This window comes from Homalodisca vitripennis, chromosome 2 (genome assembly GCF_021130785.1).
Source record: "Homalodisca vitripennis isolate AUS2020 chromosome 2, UT_GWSS_2.1, whole genome shotgun sequence".
Taxonomy (NCBI): Eukaryota; Metazoa; Arthropoda; class Insecta; order Hemiptera; family Cicadellidae; genus Homalodisca; species Homalodisca vitripennis.
Genome location: NC_060208.1, coordinates 3,377,209 through 3,399,752, shown reverse-complemented (window position 1 = coordinate 3,399,752; position 22,544 = coordinate 3,377,209). Strand labels below are relative to the sequence as shown.

The following is a 22,544-nucleotide window of genomic DNA, read 5'->3' as shown; positions in this document are numbered from 1 at the left end:
GCGGTTGTACAGTACAAGTCTGCACACTGTGAATGTCAGTGTAGTTTCTTGCAGGCTGGTCTGTTAGCTGTATGAACCTTGCGGTTGTACAGTACAAGTCTGGCACACTGTGAATGTCAGTGTAGTTTCTTGCAGGCTGGTCTGTTAGCCGTATGATAACCTTGCGGTTGTACAGTACAAGTCTGCACACTGTGAATGTCATTGTAGTTTCTTGCAGGCTGGTCTGTTAGCTGTATGAACCTTGCGGTTGTACAGTACAAATCTCCACACTGTGAATGTTCAGTGCAATTTCTTGCAGCTGGTCTGTTTAGCCGTATGAACCTTGCGGTTGTACAGTACAAGTCTGCACACTGTGAATGTCAGTGTAGTTTCTTGCAGGCTGTCTGTTAGCCGTATGAAACCTTGCCGTTGTACAGTACAAGTCTGCACACTGTGAATGTCAGTGTAGTTTCTTGCAGGCTGGTCTGTTAGCTGTATGAAACCTTGCGGTTGTACAGTACAAGTCTGCACACTGTGAATGTCAGTGTAGTTTTCTTGCAGGCTGGTCTGTTAGCCGTAATGAACCTTGCGGTTTGTACAGTACAAGTCTGCACACTGTGAATGTCAGTGTAGTTTCTTGCAGGCTGGTCTGTTAGCTGTATGAACCTTGCGGTTGTACAGTACAAAGTCCTGCACACTGTGAATGTCAGTGTAGTTTCTTGTAGGCTGGTCTGTTAGCCGTATGAACCTTGCGGTTGTACAGTACAAGTCTGCACACTGTGAATGTCAGTGTAGTTTCTTGCAGGCTGGTCTGTTAGCTGTATGAACCTTGCGGTTGTACAGTACAAGTCTGCACACTGTGAATGTCAGTTGTAGTTTCTTGCAGGCTGGTCTGTTAGCTATATGAACCCTTGCGGTTGTACAGTACAAGTCCTGCACACTGTGAATGTCAGTGTAGTTTCTTTGCAGGCTGGTCTGTTAGCCGAGTCTGCACACTGTGAATGTCCTATGAACCTTGCGGTTGTACAGTACAAGTCTGCACACTGTGAATGTCAGTGTAGTTTCTTGCAGGCTGGTCTGTTAGCCGTATGAAACCTTGCGGTTTGTACAGTACAAGTCTGCACACTGTGAATGTCAGTGCAGTTTTCTTGCAGACTGGTCTGTTAGCTGTATGAACCTTGCGGTTGTACAGTACAAGTCTGCACACTGTGAATGTCCATTGCAGTTTTTCTTTCTTGCAGACCTGGTCTGTTAGCTGTATGAACCTTGCGGTTGTACAGTACAAGTCTGCACACTGTGAATGTCAGTGCAGTTTCTTGCAGGCTGGTCTGTTAGCTGTATGAAACCTTGCGGTTGTACAGTACAAGTCTGCACACTGTGAATGTCAGTGCAGTTTCTTGCAGGCTGGTCTGTTAGCTGTATATGAACCTTGCGGTTGTGTACAGTACAAGTCTGCACACTGTGAATGTCAGTGCAGTTTCTTGCAGGCTGGTCTGTTAGCCGTATGAACCTTGCGGTTGTACAGTACAAGAGCCTCGTGGTAGGTCTGCCAATTACCCCAAATCTTTGCTCTCCTGAATAGAGCCCTGCCTTCCTTAAAAGGCCATTGCTTTGCTTCACCAGGCTACTTTGAACCCTTTCCAATTAATAACAGGACAACTGAGCTCAAATAAACTCACAATTGTAGATGTCAGATTGTCAGAAGATTTGTCTGGCTGCACTATATTGTAAATCCGTTTCCAGATTAGAAGTTTTAACCCTTAGGTTAATCCTGGTATGACACCAAGTCTGCATTTCTCTGATTCCAATACTGAACTTTTTCAAGTTTCCAGGTCTCCAATTGTAAAGCAGACGTGAGCATGATCAGAGAGGGAGGGCTCGTCAGACACATGCCAGACGCGTATCTGATTAACCATACCCCAAACCCCCGTCATCAAGGTCACATCCATCACCTACCTGTGCGTCCGCATGAGAAACGTAGGAACATTACCCACATTTGCAATGTCATCAGACTGCAGGACATTATATACTCCTGAAAGACTGACTTACCTCTGCTGTTTGTGGTTGGTGCTGCTTCCACACCTCATTGTGTGAATCAGCATCACAGCCAATCGATAATAAACCGTTCCTCTCAACATGATTTAGCGAGGTAGCTTCCAGAGACTCTCGGTAGGTCATGTTGGGAGGAGCGGTTGGGAGTTGGTGATTGGCTGTGACATTAAGTTGGCCACATTCAGAGTGTATTTGAAACAACCATACCAATTAATGATAAATATTAGGTAATTGATATGAGAGTTCTCACGTGATTTTTCATATTGTGATAATCCAACCATAATTACTAATTTTTATCATAAATTCAGTTGTTTTACAATATGAAAACTATAGCATCTGATGGCAATGTTCCTGTACCTCGTATATTTGTCTGTTTGCAATGTGTGCAGAAAGCCGACAGGCAAGTATCACGTGCAGGTGTGCACCACCACCCCCTGCTGGTTACGTGGCTCCGACGAGATCCTTCGGTTGAGTGTGTCAAGAGCAAACTGAACATTGACGTGGGATAGACCAGCAGTGACTGTCAGTTCACTCTCAGCGAGTGGAGTGTCCTCGGCGCGAGTGTCAACGCTCCCATGGTGCAGATCAACGACGACTACTATGTGAGTGTTTAAGTCATGTGTATATGTGCTCTGTAGGGCTGTGATAGTAAATTTTTCAAATCAATCTGCAATCAACATTTTTTAATATATTATGCCAAAAACCAATTGGTGTAATAGATTAAAAACAATAGCATAAATAATTCATTCAAAGTCGTTGTGTTAAAGTTTGTGCACATAACATACATTAAATAATTGTGTGAGTATTTTTTTCAGATTAATCTAATAAAAATCTACATTTAGTTTTAAATAACTTATGTTCATTTAATGTTTAGAATTATCACAAAATAAATTGTGAAAGCCATTCACAACGTAAGTTCACTGTGGTGCTCTTCTTACTTCTATGGGGCGGCCTATTGCCACGCACTTAAGCCTCAAAGGCCTTTTGCACACCCAAGGACCTATCAGTCTACGGTTTCAAGCAGTTGCACAAACCATAGAAAACATCCTATCAGGTCCTTCTGGGGAAATTTACCAACCCTTGTTCCTAACTACCAAAGATGGCGTACCGCTCCCCTTGCTATTGTAGAACAATCAAAGAGGCAGGTGCTCAGCAGTTTCATCCTGCTCATCACACATTTCTACATAGCGGATCCTCCTGAAGGATGCCGACTCTGTGAAGATGCTTCCACAGATGACCATGTCCAGAACTAAAAAATATTTTTTATTAAATGAAGAAAACATAGTTAATGAGACTATTGTCATTTTTGCAACTTAATGAAAAGGTTTGTCACTGTTTGTTTTTTCTAACAATTTTTTTAATATCTGCTTGTAACTGATATAGTAGAACACCTCGGGTAACTTTCAATGTTCAGTACTGCTTGATATTTTGACTTTACAAGCCATGTTGAAAATCCAGACTGACAGAGGTATGTGGATGAAACACTGCATCAACTTTGCAGCTTCCAAAACAAATTGTAGGTAAAACAGGAAGAATGTCCATTCCTTGTTCCTGAATGTGGTCAGAAAGGACATCCATATCGATTTTAAATGGATACCTCGTCAAATTAAATTGCCAGTTCTCTCTGTCTTGACATTTGGAAAATATTGATCAATGAAAATTAATCCATCTTCAGTACAAATCACTATACATTCTTTTCTTATGCTGTGATTTGGCCATTTTTATTCCTACTACAACAACATACAACTTGTCTCTTCCACTTTTTGTGTTTACTGGTCCAACAAATTACACCACTAACAAATCATTTAAGCATCAAGAATTGCACAATAATCAAACTGTCACGTAAGCATTACGAGAATTGCTTGCAAACCAACACTTTCCTATTATTCTAATTCACTGATGCCTCCACAGAGGAGACATGTCTCCCACGCACTCATGTTAGACCTGCTGGTCTAAGGTAACATTTAAGTGTCAGTGAGTAAGAATTATTTTTGAGCATGCATTGTCCAAACTCTCCATGAAATGGATTTATCAAGTGTTTAGTACTTGATTAAAAAGATTTAAATGTAGAATCTTTAGATTTATTGTTCATAGTACCAGTAATAATTTATTTTGTTCAAATCTGTTAATTTTTTCATGATATATCAGAAACCTCCCAAATCCATGATAAAACCACATAAGTCGGCTGTACTCTTCAAGTGGCTGTAGTCTTGCCATAAATATTGTATATGTAATGAATGGTAATGACTTGTGGTACTATTTACATATCCAAAACTATTAAATCACAGCGGTTGATTCAGATTGGTAGTAGTAAAAACAAAGTAGTTTTGGTACTTTGGGATTATACCGACCACACCCAGACCATGAAATCGTATTATTTGACATTTTGCTTCTACTGATTACTAGATTAGCGTAGAACAATATTTCGTCAATATAAAAACAGGAATTGTCTTATATCGCAAACCCCTCCCCATCCTCAGACAGAGGTCAAAAGTCGAAGGCGGTCTAGTAGCACAACGTGATTGCAGTCTCGCTGCCACGTTCAGCTGGTGCGTCTCATTTGTTGTACTTTTCCGTAGAAAATGCATCCCTACATTTCTCCAAACACAAAATTTTACCACAAAAACAAACATTACCAAACAAAAAACTAAACGCTCTTTATTGAAAAAAACACTCAAAACATGTTTTTATTCTTGATCACACTCCGCTCACCACAAATTCTACGAGTGCCTCCGGATCCATCACACGGGCTTCGCAGCACCTTTGTGAATGTGGTCAAGATGTTCTTGAGCGGCCAGTCTGATAAGTTCCAATATAACTGTACATAACTGTACATATCCCTCTTTTTATAACTCCTGTTTCACAGCAACTTCTTGTCCAAGTTGTAAATCTTTTGTCATGTGTCTAAGAAAAGGTTTCTTGAGCGGGCGGACCAGTTTGTTTCTTCCTACAATTTTTTTTACATCCTCCCTTGTAAAACTCCTGATATAGCTCAACAGCACACCTGCTTTCAAGTTGTAAATCTTCAATGTTTCATGTCGCTTGTCCAAAGGAGTTTACAAGCCATGTTGAAAATCTGATAATGTTCCAATATACATGTGGTACTTGAACACTGCATCAACTTATATCTATGTATCAGCTTTCCCCTCTCATAAACAAATGTCACAAACAGCAAGAATGTCCATTCCTAAATAGTTTCCTGAAATGTGGTCAAAGGATGTCTGAGCTGGCCATATCGATCTGATTTAATATGTATTACATCCCTGCACTTCAAATTAAATTGCCAGTTCTCTGTCTCAACATTTGGAAAAATGCTTGTCAAGATTGTAAATTAATCCATCTTCAGATGGTACAATCACTATAACATTCTTTCTTATGCTGTGCCAGTCTGGCCATTTTTATTCCTACTACACAAATATACAACTTGTCTCTATTACTCTCATATCCACTTTTTGTGTTTAACTCCTGTCTCCAACAAAAACTTACACCACTAATTGTAAATCTCCTGTCATGTGGTCAAGATGTTTGCACAATAATCAAACTGTCACGTAAGGTTACGAGAATTGCTTGCATAACCAACAATTTGTAGATCTATTCTATCATATCCCTCATAACTATGCCTCCACAGAGGAGACTTGTCTCAAGTTGTAAAATGTTAGACCTGTCGATGGTCTAAGGTAACCATGTTCTTGTCAGTGAGTAAGAATTATTTGTATCAATTGCATTCCCTCTTCATTACTCCATGTCTCAACAGCAACAGGATTGTTATCAAGTTGTTTAGTACTTGATTAAAAATGTTCTTAAATGTAGAGTCTTTAGATTTATTGTTCAATAGTACCAGTACTACACAAATTATTTTGTTCAATGTTAATTTGTATCATATATATCAAAACCTCTGTCTCCAACAGCAACTGCTTGTCAAGTTTTTAAAACCACATAATCGGCTGTACTCTGGGTCAAGTGGCTCTTGAGTATAGAGGCCAATAAATATTGTATATGTAATGAATGGTAATGACTTGTGGGTACTAATCTTCGTATATCCAAACCTCTCTAAATATTCACAGCGGTTGATTGCAATTGGGAGTAGGTATTAAAAACAAAGTAGTTTCCCTGATGTGTTTGTAATGGAGCGGTATATTATAAACTGTGTATACAGACCAGTGTTAGTCGCATGAATCGTTATTTGGACATTTGCCCTTCTACTGATTACCGGAGAGATTAGCGTAGAACAATATTTTTCGTCAGTGCTAAAAATCTGAATTGTCTTATCGCAAACCCTGGGAGATCCCCATCCTCAGACAGAGGTCAAAGTCGAGCGGTCCTGTAGACAACGTGATTGCAGTCTCGCTGCCCGTTTTCAGAGGTATGTGCGTCGACTTTGTAGTAACTTCCCTGTTTCAAAAGTTGTTTTACCCTAACATTTCTCCAAACACAAATAATTCAACAAAAACAACTACTGGATTACCAAACAAAAACTGAAACTCTTTATTGAAAAAAAACACTCAAAACCTAACCCAACCGAATCCCCACTCATCCCCCGCACTCAACACCACCCAACAGAAGGTGCTACAACACTCCGGCCATCAGCACAACCTTCGCAAGCCACCCCGTCATGTGGTCAAGATGTTCTTGAGCCGGGCCAGTCTGATAAATCGCACCCCAATATACAGTACATAACTGTACATATCCCCATCTTCATAACTCCTGTTTCAACAGCCCCCCACAAACCTGGTCAAGTGTAAATCTTCCAGTCATGTGGTACAACTAAACGATGTTTTTCTACTTTTCTCCTGACGACTAACATTTGAAGAGTGGGCTGGGGAGAGGGGTGCGGGCCAGTCGATTCTATGTATTACATCCCTCTTCAGACGAACCAGCACTGTCTCAACAGCAACTGCTTGTCAAGTTGTAATCTTCCTGTCATGTGGTAAAGCCCCACACCCTGTCTTGAGAGGCCAGCGTCGCTGTTAACACAACCTTAGAACACCCAATATACACGAGCCAAAGAGACCTACCACGTAAAAGACAACCAACATCCACCTTCATAACTCACACCATCAACAGCAAACTGCTTGTCACCCGTAAATCTTCCTGTCATGTGGTCAGGATGTTCTTGAGCGCGTCACCCAGTCTGATTCTATGTATAACATCCCACCGCACAACTCTTCATAACTCCTGTCTCAACAGCAACTGCTTGTCAAGTTGTAGAAACACACTTCCTGTCATGTGGTCAAGATAGTTCTTGAGAGGCCACCACTGATAATGTCCTAAAATATACTGTACTACACAAATATGTAGATCTATGTATCATATCCCTCTTCATACTCCTGTCTCATACAGCCACAACAACTGCTTGTCCAGTTGTAAACGGACCCCCGCCCGGGGGTCAAAGATGTTCTTGGGAAGCCCCACTGATAATGTTCCAACAAGCCACACTACTACACAAATATGTAGATCTATGTATCATATCCGCTCTTCATAACTCCTCTCTCAACAGCAACTGCATTGTCAGAGCTACCCAAACGCACAGATAGCCTAACTGTCATGTGGTCAAACCATGTTCTTGAGGGTACCAGTCTGATTCCATCATGTGATCCATATCACCATAGTGTACTTCCCCTCAACTCCTCCCGACAAACTGAGCCAACTGCTTCGTCAAGTTGTAATCTTCCTGTCATGTGGTCAAGACCGCCCCAACCAGAGGCCCACCCAGATAATGTATCCAATATACTGTACTACACAAATGACGCAAACCATGCAACAAAAACCGCCACCTCTCATAGACTCCTGTCTCAACAGCAAAACCGCTTGTCAAGTTGTACACATCTTCCTGTAACTCAATGGCAGCACATCGCACCCGCCAGTCTGATAATGTTCCAATACATGTATTACACAAATATGTAGATCTTCGTATTTATATCCTCCTAGCATTTAACCCGTCAATTAAAACTATATTTTCCCTGATGTGTTGTAATGGTGCTGTATATATCTGTGTATACAGACCAGAGGTTACGGGCACCCATTAATCAACATTGCCATGCAACAAACCGTCACACCGTATTTTCAGTGCTAAGAAATCTGATCATTTCCCAGTCAAAACCCAACACGTTATATGCCTGGGAGATCAAAATAACCTCACGCCGAACAAGCCTCGCTAACACCCGACCGTCTGTCACTCTTTCTAATCACAAACCCACAAGGTAGATGACATTGTCCACAACCCTCTGTTCAAAAGTTGTCTTCATTAAAAATTGTCAAGTACAGCTGTGAAACCGTACAAGAATTTATTTACTACTGGATTACAACCCCCCAAAGGCTCCCATCGTGGTCCTATTGATTTCCACGTCTTTGTTAACATGTCTTTCTCGTGTTTTAAAAACTCAACATCTCTCTTTTTGCTGATGATGTGAAGTTGTATCCATTGGTCATCTCTCTCTCTTCAATTGAATTTCTTTCTAGAATAATCTTATGTTGGTAGAGGGTTTGTGATGTGAGGCGAATGGCCTGAAGCTGAACACGGACAAGTGTATATGTATTACTTTTTTACAAGATTAAAACGCTCATATTTCCAGTACCAAGACTTCATTATATTAACCTTACAAAGATGGAAAAAAGTCAAGGATCTAGAGACATACCTTCCTCCTTGTTTTTTACGTCAGAGCCTCATATTATACATGTTAGCGCTAAAGGTAATACACATCTTGGCTTCATCTTTCATGTGTCATGGTTTATTTTGTTAGTATTTGAGGATGTTAAGTGCCCCCCTCCTCCCGCTTTCACTCAGTAGTAATGATACAACTTGGTTAGAAGGTCCCTCCATTTGTTCCCTGACAAACGGGCAAGTACTTTGTCTCCCACACCCTTCCACAGATATTAGTCTCTTAAGTTGTGGCAACATCAAAAGCTTCTTACATATTGGCATACAAATTTGGCAGACTAATAATATTAGAAAATTACATGTGTTAGTATAATGTTATGTCAGGGTTTTTCTATAAGTTTTTAGATTATTCAAGAATGCTTGTTTTAAAATTAAGTGTTTGGTGACAGTATTGTAACATGCAATTTGATTGTAGGAGGACCTCACTGTGCAAGATACAGAATGAAATTTTATCTGATCTAAAGGCTGGCAAGAAAACCTAAAACCGGACCGAGGTAATTGCATCTATAACATGAAGATAGTAAATTAGCATTAGCAGTTAATTTAATTCATAAAAATAAAAAGTTCAAAATTTGAGGCAAATTTAATTTGAACAATTGTAAGCCCTCCGATATTAGCCCAGAGAGGCTCATGGTTAATAAAAGGGATTAGCGTTTTGCTGCCACCACACCCTAGCTCGTAGGGAAATTTAGAATAGTGGTTGAGAAAGGGTCTTGAAATAATTACTCACGTTTCTCCTTTGTTTGAGTCCAATCTATATATCAAAATGCACTAAAACACTCGTAGGCGCACCCAAACTACTATATGTGTGTACCGTGTGTGTTCGCATCTCACTCCACCAAAAATAAACTTACTTCACACACTCTACATTGCCAATCCCTCCGCCTACCTCCGAGCCCTCAACTCGACTGCCGACCCGTGCTGACGAGTGCTGACCCCTTTGCATTTCCTCAGCACGGCCAGGCACCTCACATCACGCGGTTAAAGGGGACTTGGGTTAGTCCAGTTTAATTTACACACTGTGTAATTACTAAAATACCATCTAAAAATTACTATATTAAAATAGTAGTGTGCGTGCGCGCTACATCACTCTCCCTTTTCAGGAAAGATGGATCATACAGAATTTTCATGGTGATTACATCTTAGATTCTCAGAATATAACAAACATTTACAATACTTCAAAAAAAAAATGTATAGGATAACATTTTACATTACATCATTTTTTTCACAACTTAAAAGGACAAAATAATAGTATTTAGGCTGCGTAAGTTGCGTAAGTACTTATAATCTACAATTTAATTCTACTTGACATTGACAATCACTTAAGATATACGTCCTCCTAACTACATTACATTTCTTGAGCTTGGCAAGTCCCCACATATTTATAACAAATATAGTCTTTGCAACACTTGACCTGACTGGTTCAGCACTACAATGAATTTCACAATACCGTACTTCAAGGCGGGCTTGGTGTATTGAATTGAACAAAGGAAGACTCCTGAATAATTTTCTGCGAGCGGAGTTTCCATGTTCTACTACTCGAATGGTTGGGAGGCTTGCCGCTCAGCAACTGAGGACATCCTCCTCGCACAGGTTGGCATTTTCCCTGTGACAAAACAAAACTACGCAAAGTACACTGTTCAAAATGAACAAAATAAACATTGAAACTATGATAATGTAGAAATAGTTCAGTGGGGTTTCTATACTTTCTTTGATACTAGGGTACAAAACATGTGTATCATTTAAAAGCTTGTTAAGGTCTAGTTCTATGTGATTATCTTTAAAGATTGTTCCTTGACTTTTTGCATTGTTTTCAGATAACAAGCTACTGTTTTTAGAGATTAGATTTTCTTCTTCGTGAGATAGCAGAGATTAATCTTTGGGAATGTGCAAAATGGTTAATGTCAAATTTATATTTTATATTTTCCTTGAGTCCTCGAGAATAACTTATTATATTTACCAAAGATAGCGCAACTTGAAGCCTGTTTTAATATTCCAGACTTGTTTTAAAGTTAATTCTAAATAACCCTAGATGTGGGTGGAGAGATAACTGAGTTTTCTCCATCAGAACTCCTCATACAATTAAGTATGACTTTATATGGTTCCTTTAGGCTATAGATCCAATCATTGCCGTTTTGGATCCATACAGGTGAAGTTACATTTATGGTTAAGGTTCGTGAACATTTTTCTGTGACTAGGTTTAGATCCCATGAATAGAGCGAATATACAATCATTAACGCTATGATGCAATACATTTATAGAGTTAGGACACAAATAAAAATGACTTAGTCTAACACTGACTTAGTGTGTTAAAATCGATAGGTTGCATAAATACTGTCTCTCTTTGGAGATCAACAAATAATCAACTTGTACATTCCATTTTAACCAATGTTGAAGGTTTGAGTTTGGTACAATGGAATAACTTCTACTTTATAAAGTTCAAGACGTCTGTCTTGCGAACTTAAAGGTACAGTTACGATCAATCTAATTCCTGTCTTGGTGGCTAAAGCATGAGCAGTGCAAAAGGTGTAAATACATAAATACGTCCTCTTCATTAACTGGTATAATTAGTTTCAAATGACGAGGTATGACTTTTCCTATGTCAAGCAATATGTTTACAAAAACTCATGGGGTCAGACTGGTAGTAATTTGCTGCTTATTCTACCTGTGTTTAACTAATTCTAAAGCTTGCCTAAAACTCAACAATTCTTAACTTTGCTTCATCTATGGTTTGACCTAAATGACGTGCTAGACTGACAGATTTTAAATGTTTTGTTAATGAACGATGTAGCATAATGTTTTCTTGTTCGAATCCTTGGAGTGAAGTGATTAACATGCTATTTGAATGAGTAAGTTTTAGTCATTATCTCTGATATGGCTTTAGTATTTGTTACCATCTTTTCATTCATGTCTTTCATTAAGGTGATTTGGTTTTCTCTAGAACTCAACAGTGATCCGCTAATCTTTTTTATCTCTTCAACTTTACTATTAACTTGTTCCATATCTTCGCTAGTGGGCACACCAAACAACCATTTCAATGCATATCCTCCTGCATCAACTAGTCCTCGCTTGGAGCTGTTCTGTAGGTAGAAGTCTAAATAAGTCCACTTACATCGGATTCATACTGGTCTATCCCGGTCTTAATTCTACTATATTCGAAAGCAAAGTCCTCATCCCACACATTTACACTAGTGTTCGTATAATAAACTAAGTCTGTGCAACAATGTCTTAAGTGACTCAAGTTCGTCTCTTATTTCTATCATATTAAAATCTAATACAATCTTCCATTCATCCTCGGAAATAATTGTGTCATGAAGTTTCTTGAAAACGATTCCCTGTGTCATTTCATTCTCTGCCATTCCTGTCTCGACAAAGAGTACAAGTATTCCTGAAATCATCATTTAGATCCTAATAATTGTTTACTTCATGAATATCCTGACTTATTCGAATTTATTTTTATTACGTACAGCTTGATCTTATGTTTCTTATCTTAACCTGCGTAGATATAACTTCTTTCCTTATAGTGTACTCAATCACACATTTGAAATTGTTTGGATCCTTTAATTTGGCTTTTATTCACACACCTTGCATACCCATTCATCAACATTCGTTTCACAGTCATACAACATTCATACTCACGCATACAACCCATTCAATTCGGAGTAACTATTGCATTCTACTTTGTACGTGGTACTCTAAAACATCTTTTACTTACACATCAGACAAGAAGCATAAATATACTAACGAGGAATATTTTAGTGTATCATATAACATCCTCAAATAACAAACAATACATAATTATTCAATACATTGCGTTTACTTTTAACTACTAAATAAACGATGCAATACACGTTCACTGTCATAACAATATGTTTATACATTCCTATTATTTAATAAACTTCATAGTCTTTGAATCTACACGTTTTTCTTCTATCTCTTATGGATCTAAAAGGGCCTGGTTCGCTCTTCTGCGGTTCCTGGGCTTGGTTCTCTCCTGTCTTGTTCTTCATTTTGTCCGGCTACTCTATTGAATGCCTCTTCATGGTCTTCGGTCTCTTCAATGATTTCTTCCTGTTCTTCTTCTTCTGCTACCTGAGCAGCTTTTGGATCATTTTGGCTACTTCCTTGTTCTTGCAACTTAAACTCGGTGACAGGTTTTACTCGATTCACATGTACAGTTACATTCTTCCTTTTAATTCGGAGTACGACATTCAAATCTGATATAACCTTGACAATTGTGTATGGACCTTTCCATGGTCTAGACAACTTCTTCACTCTTCCTTTTTTCACTTGGGGCACGTGAAGGTATACTCGTTGGCCCTCTTCAAATTTATTTAGCTTAGAATTCTTGTCGTATTGTCTCTTTTGCTGGGTTCTTGCATGGTCTTGGCATTGTTGAGACAAATTCCTTACGGCATTCAACTTCATCTTAAAGATCTTCGACATAATCAGGGTAACCATCATCTTCTTCTGTGATCAATAGATCATCTTCTAAGGGAGTCTTCATCTCTCTTCCAAAGACTAGCTCAAAAGGAGAAAATCCTGTTGAATCATGCACTTGAGAGTTATAAGCCATATTTACCATTGGTAGGAGCTCGTCCCAGTCTGTTTGATTTCGGTTGACATAATGACTTAGCATCTTGGGTATGGATCTATGAACTCTTTCTGTTCTAAAACTACCATTGCTCATGGGATGATATGCGGTGGTTTGAAGTTTCTTTATTCTTAGTAGAGCACACATGCTTTTCATTATTTCGGATGTGAAATTTGAGCCTTGATCAGTAATTAATTCACAGGGTACTCCCATCTTCGTAATGACTCTCTGCACAAGTGCTCGGGCTATTGTTTCTGCAGTTTGGTCTGGCAATGCAATAAACTCTCCGTACCTTGTAAAATGATCTATAACTGTCAGTATGTATTTGTTTTTGGAGCTTGTTAGGGGTAATGGGCCAACAATGTCACATGAAATCCGGTATCCAAATTCTGTACTTTCTTGAAATTTACCTAAAGGTGCTTTAGTTTTTTCCGTAATCCATTCTTTTATTTGCATGGATCACATGCTCTGATAAAGGAGACAACATCTAATTTCATTTTCGGCGGCCAATAAAACTTTTCTTGGATTCTTAACATCGTCTTCTTGATACCTCCATGACCTTGCTGTCGGGATATCATGGTGTAAACGAATAACCTTCTCTCTTAACCGTCTTGGAACGACTATCAGTTGTCTGTCCTGCCTCTTTATATAGATGACTCCTTGTGGACTTGTTTTGAACTGAGGGTATTTTTTCAATCTCTGGCACTCTTCATCCTTACATTGATTTTCTTTTAATGCTGTCCACATCCAATATAGGTAGACTTTCCACAGTATTCTTGCACACAATTCTGCTCAGACAATCAGCGTTTTGATTTTTTATCCCTGGTTTATGGAATACCTTGTAGTCATATTCAGCCAATTTCAGTGCCCATCTAGTGAGTCTAACTCGAAGGATCTTTTAGCGACAGCAGCCATCTGATTGCGCTGTGATCAGTATACAAGGAGAATGATCGTCCGTACAGGTAGCATCGGAAATACTTTACTGCCCATACAACTGCTAAAAGTTCTTTTTTCTGTTACTGTATAATTCTGCTCAGCAGAGTTTAAACTGTCTTGACGGCATAGGCGATAGGGTGTTCTATTCCATTAATCACTTGTCCTAATACTGCGCCAAGTGCAAACATTACTTGCATCAGTGCTTAAGACGAATTCCTTGGAGAAATTTGGATACACTAATAAAGGTTCAGTTACAAGGATGGTCTTCAATTTTTCAAATGATGTTTCCGCTTCTTCGTTCCACTCAAACTTTTGGTCTTTTTTGGTTAATTTTGTCAGAGGTTTAGCGATGTCGGCAAATTTCGGTACATGCCTCCTATAGTAACTACATAGTCCTATAAATCCACGAAGTTCCTTTTCATTCTTGGGTCTTGGAAAAATTTTTGACAGCTTCAATCTTATTCTGACATGGTTTGATTCCATCTCTCGATACAACATGGCCTAGGAAGTTAATTTCAGGACTTTGCTATTTGGCATTTCTTCAACTGGATACTCAAATTTACCTCTTGAAATCTCTCTAGAACTTCACTAAGATCTTTAGCGTGCTGATCAATACTCGAAACTGAAGATTAGGATATCATCCATGTAGGGCAAACATGCTTTTCCTTTCAGGACCTGTGAGAGTAGTATCAACCAATCGTTGAAATACAGAAGGAGAATTGATCAATCCCATTGGCATGCGTGTATATTCATAATGACCATCAGGAGTACTGAAGGCCGTCTTCTCTTGACTTTCAGGGGTGCATTTTTACCTGATAGAAACCTGAATTCAGATCCAGTGCCGAGAAGTACTGACTGCCTCCTAACATGTCTAAAGTTTCATGTATATCTGGAAGGGGATATATTTCCGGAACTGTAATTTTATTGAGTTCCCGATAGTCTACACATAGACGATAACTGATGGTACCATCAGAGCCTGCTTTCTTGGGGACAATGAATTACCGGTGCTGACCATGGGGAAGTACTGGGTACAATTACACCTTTATCTAATTGTTCTTGTATCAAATTTTGTAGAGTACCTCTCTGTGATTGTGGCACTCTGTAAGGTTTCTTATTGATCGGAGGATGTTGGCTCGTGTTGATTTTTGTGAGTAACTAAAGAAGTACAACCCCAAATTCTCTATTCCTCCTAAGCTAAATAGACGCTTGTAGCGTTGGAGAACATTTTTTAATTTATTTTGGTCTTCAGTTGGGAGGTGCTTTAATTTTTCTTCAAGTTTTCCATTGAATTCCTCTGTCCTATTTTGTGTTAGATTTACTCGTTTCCATGCTCCTTTATTTGCTTCACTGTGTGGCTCTTCTATTTTTGCAGAGCAGCGTATTCTTGTATATCACTAAATTTTCAGAGGTGATATTTATGATTTTGGTCCAACACATTCCTTTATTCACTTTTGAAAGGCTTCTAGCGACATTGATGCCATGAACTTTTACTAACGCTGGTTCTGTAATTACTGTTTTTCCTTCCATTTGTTCCATTTGATCCTTTTTGTTTTTGCTTAATTTTACTTGAATAAGCATTTCTGAACGGGCAGGCACGTTGATGTTTGTGCGACTATACGCTAAAATGTCAGGTATTTCTTCCTTCAGGATTTGTTTTTGGTGGATTAAGGTTTTGTTGAACTTGTTTCGTGGGAAACATTGAACAATGCCAATGCCACTTCTCCTGCTTCGAGTTACAGGGGATTCTCTTTCATGGAAACTGCATGCTATCTTGTTTCCAATACTCAGAGACTTATTCTCAAGGTCAATCACAGCCTTTTTTTCGTTTCAAAACATCGTATCCTAGGATAGCAATATAATCTTCAGGGAGATCTGTTGCTAACGAAGTCACATTTTAAATCAAGTAACTCCAGTTGCAAGGTCTCTGTTACAGTGCCGTAAACGTTCATAACAGCACCAGTGATACCTCGTATTTGGATTTCAGTTGGAGTTAGCTTGTTCTGAGCCATTGTCCTATCGATCAGTGATACTTGTGCTCCTGTATCGATTACAATGAGACCGTTCACTCCTCCTATGCACCCTTGTACAATTAATTCACTCACGTTTTCTTGTGTCAAAAGTGGCAACAGCTTTGAAATTCAACTTCGCCTGTCTGAGTCCCGTGTGGTTCAGATTTAATGATTTCTGAGGTTCCCAGCGGCGTGCCTGGGTCCCTCGTTGTGGTTTAACGTGTTCGAAGCTGATCCACGTCCTCCATGCTGATACCCTCTGCTCCTGAAGGTTCCTCCTCTAGCTGCGCCTCTTCCTAATGCTGTATTTCTCATACCCCAACAATTGTTTGCTGTGTGTCCAGGTTTTCGGCAATTTTCACAATAATAGGTAGTTGTTTTCACTTTTACTTCTACAATCCCTCTCTTTGTGACCTTTCTTCTTACATGTATAACATACAATATCTACTCGCCTGGATTGGCATTCTCTGGCTTTATGGCCTGGTTTCCCACAAGTGTAAACACGTAGTATCGGTGATCGTTCCAAAAACTCGCCTTGTCTTCTCCTCAAATTCGGATGGTCTTTTCTCTAAGTTGTTTAGAGCTATCGCCGTGGTTACAGCTTCTCTGAATGTTTTAGGGAACTTGATCCTGGTCTGCCGTCCTATTTCACCATTTAATCCTCTTACAAAGGCATCCATGGCTCTTCTATCGGCCTCTTCTCTCAGAATTTTGGTTTGCTTCAGCGTTGTTTGTAACTCTTAGAGTTTTATCACTGACCCTTTTTACTCGGTCAGAGAACTGCTCAATAGTTTCTTCTCCTCTGTTTTGTCGTATGCTAGCCAATTGCTCGAAGTAGTAATGATCTGGTAGGCTATCGCCGAATCTTTCCATAAAAGCAGCTTTTATTTCTTCTAAAGTTGTTGAGTTTTTACATTTTTCGTCTGACTTTGCAAACTGTAGAGCACTGCCTGTTAGTTTAAGTTTTAAAACTTGAAGTTTTTGAGCTTCACTCCAATTGCTGAGCTCTCCAATTCCTTCGATGTTGTCAAAGAAGGGGGCGACTAGATCTGCTTTCTCTCCATCGTAATGGGCTATACTTGAGACAAGCTCAAATGACGGCTTGCTGTCTGCAAGGGTCATGTCCATCGGGTACGGAGATGTTTCAGTTTTGTTCACACACCGCGGAGGTAGAAGCGTTGGCTAACGTTTCATCTAGTGTTACTTGAAGCGACCTCACTTTTATTCGATATGGCATCAAAGGCGTCTTGGACCTCAACGGTCTTCCCTTCTAGGTGTACAGTGGCCCATCGTTAATAATTTAAAAAAAAAATTTGGTTTTTCCTCTTTGGAATACAGTAGCTATACAATTCTCTAGGTTATCAGTGATATTCAATAGTTAAACTTAAACGCTCTAAATGAAATCCCTAAAAGACGTTGACAGCAACAATGTGAATAACTAGTTTCCCTATTTTTCAGTAAAATAACTTTCCCCTTTATTTTTCCCAATTTTCGATAATGGATCAATCAAACAATAAAGTTTTTCGATTTCCAAATGATACCAATCACTAATCGGTAGTATTGAGTTATCAATGGATCAATAGTCTAACAATGCCTCGATATACAAGTATATCAATACTGTAATGTGACTCAATACAGCTGCAATAATATCAAATAATCGTATTTGTTATATGATATACTATGTGCTATTACTTATATACTCTAATAGTTAATCACATTAACTGATATCACTTTGTTTTCAGTATAATTCGAAATTTACCCTTTTTATAAGTCAGCAACAAGTTACTTTTCCAACAATTATTGCTATTATACTCTTTTACACTTATATTAAAATTTCTACGGGTTTCTTTTTTGTATACAGATATTAATGAATTATCAATCAAATTGAACAGTAAGCTAATATAGAATCATTGGCATATCCCTATTTCCAAGCAAATGATTTTAAATCAACACGTTATTCTGCTTATATTTACGCTGAAAACATGATGGACTGAATGCCCTGGAGGTGACGACCTGACATGGAGGCTTTGGCAAAATAAAATACTAGGATGTTATCCTTTTAATTTCTCTTATTTGAATAATTCTGAATCTGTTTGTCAATAAAGAAGTTTAATGCTTAAAGCCTGGCCTCAATGCTGCATTCACCATTTATTTCCAAAGCATTTTGAACCATATTATTTAACCAACTATTTACTAATAATACGTAGTCTAATCTTAGGTTTCGCCAATGATTTAATTTAATTTAATTTAACAAAGTTCCCACTGCTCACCAAATAGTGACAGGGCTGCCATCTCGAAGGCTGTGGATGATCGTGACTGCGTTGACGGAGATGACAACATCTGCGTAGACAGTGGTCGGCAGTTGGTAGTTCCGGTCTGGATCACTGGATGTCCGGTGACGTATGCCCTCCTTGTTCCTTTCTATGTTTCTATGATGACGTATGATGATGGCGTCCAACTTCCGCTTCATAGTGTAATGGCGTTGCACATGGTGTAATAAGCACACAGAACTAATCCAAGTCCATCTTCGTTCATATAAGTTGAATTTACTCGAAATTTAGAAATATAACATTGCAATTAATTTGTAAATGAATTTAGAATAGTAGTTATTTGGATAATGGAGTGTAAACTGAAATGTTCTAATAATTTTCTCAACCACGTGGTACACTTCTTTATTTCTTTTAGAGTTCTTTTAAAGTTTTGAAATCATTTTGAAATAATTTGCTGGTTTTAATTATCGTATCCCACCGCTGCCACCACTGTAAGCCCTCCGATATTAGCCAGAGAGGCTCATGGTTAATAAAAGGGATAGCGTTTTGCTGCCACCACCCTAGCTCGTAGGAAATTTAGAATAGTGGTTGAGAAGGGTCTTGAAATAATTACTCACGTTTCTCCTTTGTTTGAGTCCAATCTATATTCAAAATGCACTAAAACACTCGTAGGCGCACCCAAACTACTATATGTGTACCGGTGTGTTCGCATCTCACTCCACCAAAATAAACTTACTTCACACACTCTACATTGCCAATCCCTCCGCCTACCTCCGAGCCCTCAACTCGACTGCCGACCCGTGCTGACGAGTGCTGACCCTTGCATTTCCTCAGCACGGCCAGTCACCTCACATCACGCGGTTAAAGGGACTTGGGTTAGTCCAGTTAATTTACACACTGTGTAATTACTAAAATACCATCTAAAAATTACTATATTAAAATAGTAGTGTGCGTGCGCGCTACACAATTATTGATTATTTGTCTCACAGAAATAAGTTGTGCCTTTTCCTTTCCATTGCCAATAAAAACAATACAGTATCTTCATACAGATCTACATTTTTTACTTGTTTTGAATTTTGACTTTTACTTGACGTTGTGGTTTGCATTTTAGTAGTCAAAAGACTGTCAGTCATTTTTGTCCCCAATTCTAACAAAGTCATCTTTTCATGTACATAATATGATTGTCATACAAAAAGAAGTCATAATATGTTTAATATCTTAAACCAGTAGCTTAGAAACTGATCCTGCCGATCGATTCCACTCTTATATGGAATGTACTCTGCAATTAGTTGTGGGTTTCCAGTCTCCTTGTGTTACAGTTTCAATATGTAAACAACAGCTCTTTTATGTTTCCACTTTCCCATCATTGTTGTCTTGTGATATGTTGCAACTGATCCTGCCGGACGATTCCACTCTTATATGGAATGTACTCTGCAATTAGTTGTGGGTTTCCAGTCTCCTTGTGTTACAGTTTCAATATGTAAACAACAGCTCTTTTATGTTTCCACTTTCCCATCATTGTTGTCTCGTGATATGTTGCAACTGATCCTGCCGGTCGATTCCACTCTTATATGGAATGTACTCTGCAATTAGTTGTGGGTTTCCAGTCTCCTTGTGTTACAGTTTCAATATGTAAACAACAGCTCTTTTATGTTTCCACTTTCCCATCATTGTTGTCTCGTGATATGTTGCAACTGATCCTGCCGGTCGATTCCACTCTTATATGGAATGTACTCTGCAATTAGTTGTGGGTTTCCAGTCTCCTTGTGTTACAGTTTCAATATGTAAACAACAGCTCTTTTATGTTTCCACTTTCCCATCATTGTTGTCTCGTGATATGTTGCAACTGATCCTGCCGATCGATTCCACTCTTATATGGAATGTACTCTGCAATTAGTTGTGGGTTTCCAGTCTCCTTGTGTTACAGTTTCAATATGTAAACAACAGCTCTTTTATGTTTCCACTTTCCCATCATTGTTGTCTCGTGATATGTTGCAACTGATCCTGCCGGTCGATTCCACTCTTATATGGAATGTACTCTGCAATTAGTTGTGGGTTTCCAGTCTCCTTGTGTTACAGTTTCAATATGTAAACAACAGCTCTTTTATGTTTCCACTTTCCCATCATTGTTGTCTCGTGATATGTTGCAACTGATCCTGCCGGTCGATTCCACTCTTATATGGAATGTACTCTGCAATTAGTTGTGGGTTTCCAGTCTCCTTGTGTTACAGTTTCAATATGTAAACAACAGCTCTTTTATGTTTAAACTTTTCCATCGTTGTTGCCTCTTGATATGTTGCAATCGTTTCTCCCTTTTTCAAGCACTTCAACCACCTACTCAACAACCTCTAAGAGATCTTTGTTCCTACCTACATGCAGTATCCTAGTTATATGCAGTGATACACTAATGTAAAAGTTATCAACTTACACTGCATGACGTTTACCAAGCCTCTCTGATGGAATATGCACAACAATTTTTTCTATGTACTCACTCCTGCCAAAGCATCCAAAGCACCAGTAAATATCCAATATGTAAGCTAAATCCATTTGTTTCTGTAAGAAAATGCAGTTTTATCCCATATTTATATAAAACCATGTATGTATCCATATGAGTTGTTTGCCCATTGAATATATACAGTTCAATATTTCTTTCTATATAGTAATAAGATTTATCATCTTGTTATTATAGTTATCTGTGGCTGGTCTTGTTCTGTGTAAACGGTCTTCAGAATCAGATAATGTACACATCTCAAAATAAATATAAACTTGTCTTATTATATAAATTTACCAATTTTTAATAATATATTGGTCCTCCAATAGTATTGGGTACTCTTTCTAAAAATATGTTACAGTTGTCACTTTTCAGTACATTTACAATTTTCAAATTTAGGATATTTGAAATACATCAAACCTAAAACTCAAACAGCAAGGTATGACTTTCATTACACCTATCAATAGCTCTCCTTAAAACTATAATTTTTTTGTATTTAAAATGTTGATTATTATAAATATTTCTTTGTTTAACAGAAACGGGAGGTTTGCGGCAGAGCCAGCCAAGGGTCTCACTTCACTCACAGGAGAGCCTCCCGGCCCCGGCTTTGGAGTCCGTCCTGATCTATAAACGATGAACACATCATTTAGTATAAATACTTAACTACTCATTGTAAATATAATATGTCACTGTTAACTTGTTTTCTTAACTACCACTTGTGAAATATGTACTATCAGATGTTCCTATTCAACTTTTGTCAACTTGTCTTTTCCGTGCCAAGCACTTCATTTGAGTAATAGAAAGAATCACAACAAAGTTCACTCAACTCTGTTCTACAACATACTTTATTTGTGACTCAACATAATCTGAACAATACTATAATATTATCAACTGTGACATTTCAGGTTAAAATTTTAAATTTTCTGTAGTAACTTTTTGTGGTCCAAACCTGTCAAATTATTTCTATGGAAAGTTTTCGGTTGACTCTTCCAATTTCTATTTTAAGACATTTCTGTTTAATCATGGTTCTGATGTAATACATTTGAGGTGTGGTGGGCTGTTGGTACGTATCAGATGCAAATCAGAAAAAAGGCATAAAAGTCTAGCTCATGGGTATGAATAAAATTGACAACACTGTATAGTGTCAGATAGTCACAGCAATATAATGCTGTGACAAATCAAAATATATTTTAGTCATGAACAATTCAAAATCATGTAAATGACCATTATGCCATTCTTCTGCCATCTGGGTCCAGTATGTGGCCGTTGGGAGTGCAGCAGTTATTGTTGTACAGATGGGCCGAGGGATCTGCACCCACGGGCCGGCAAGGGAGAGATGCGTCTTTTTTAAGAACATTGGGCTTTCTCTTAGAGCCCATCCTTCGGTATGCTCGTGGCCTAAGAGGTAAGAACTGGAATATTTATTGATTTATTCAGTCTCGTGGTTATATTAAAATAAAAATTGTTCCGATAGTTCAGTTCCTTTAAATCAATCGCAGAATGACAGCGCGTAGGTGAGGTCAATGTTTCGTGGATGGATAGTAGACCCTCAGCC

The 22,544-nt window shown here is 38.6% G+C and overlaps 1 pseudogene; it reads left to right on the top strand.

Annotated features, from left to right (window-relative positions):
• Positions 1 to 1,423: 1,423 nt before the first annotated feature.
• On the top strand, positions 1,424 to 21,685 carry LOC124356060 (annotated as a pseudogene).
• The last annotated feature ends 859 nt before the right edge of the window (positions 21,686 to 22,544 follow it).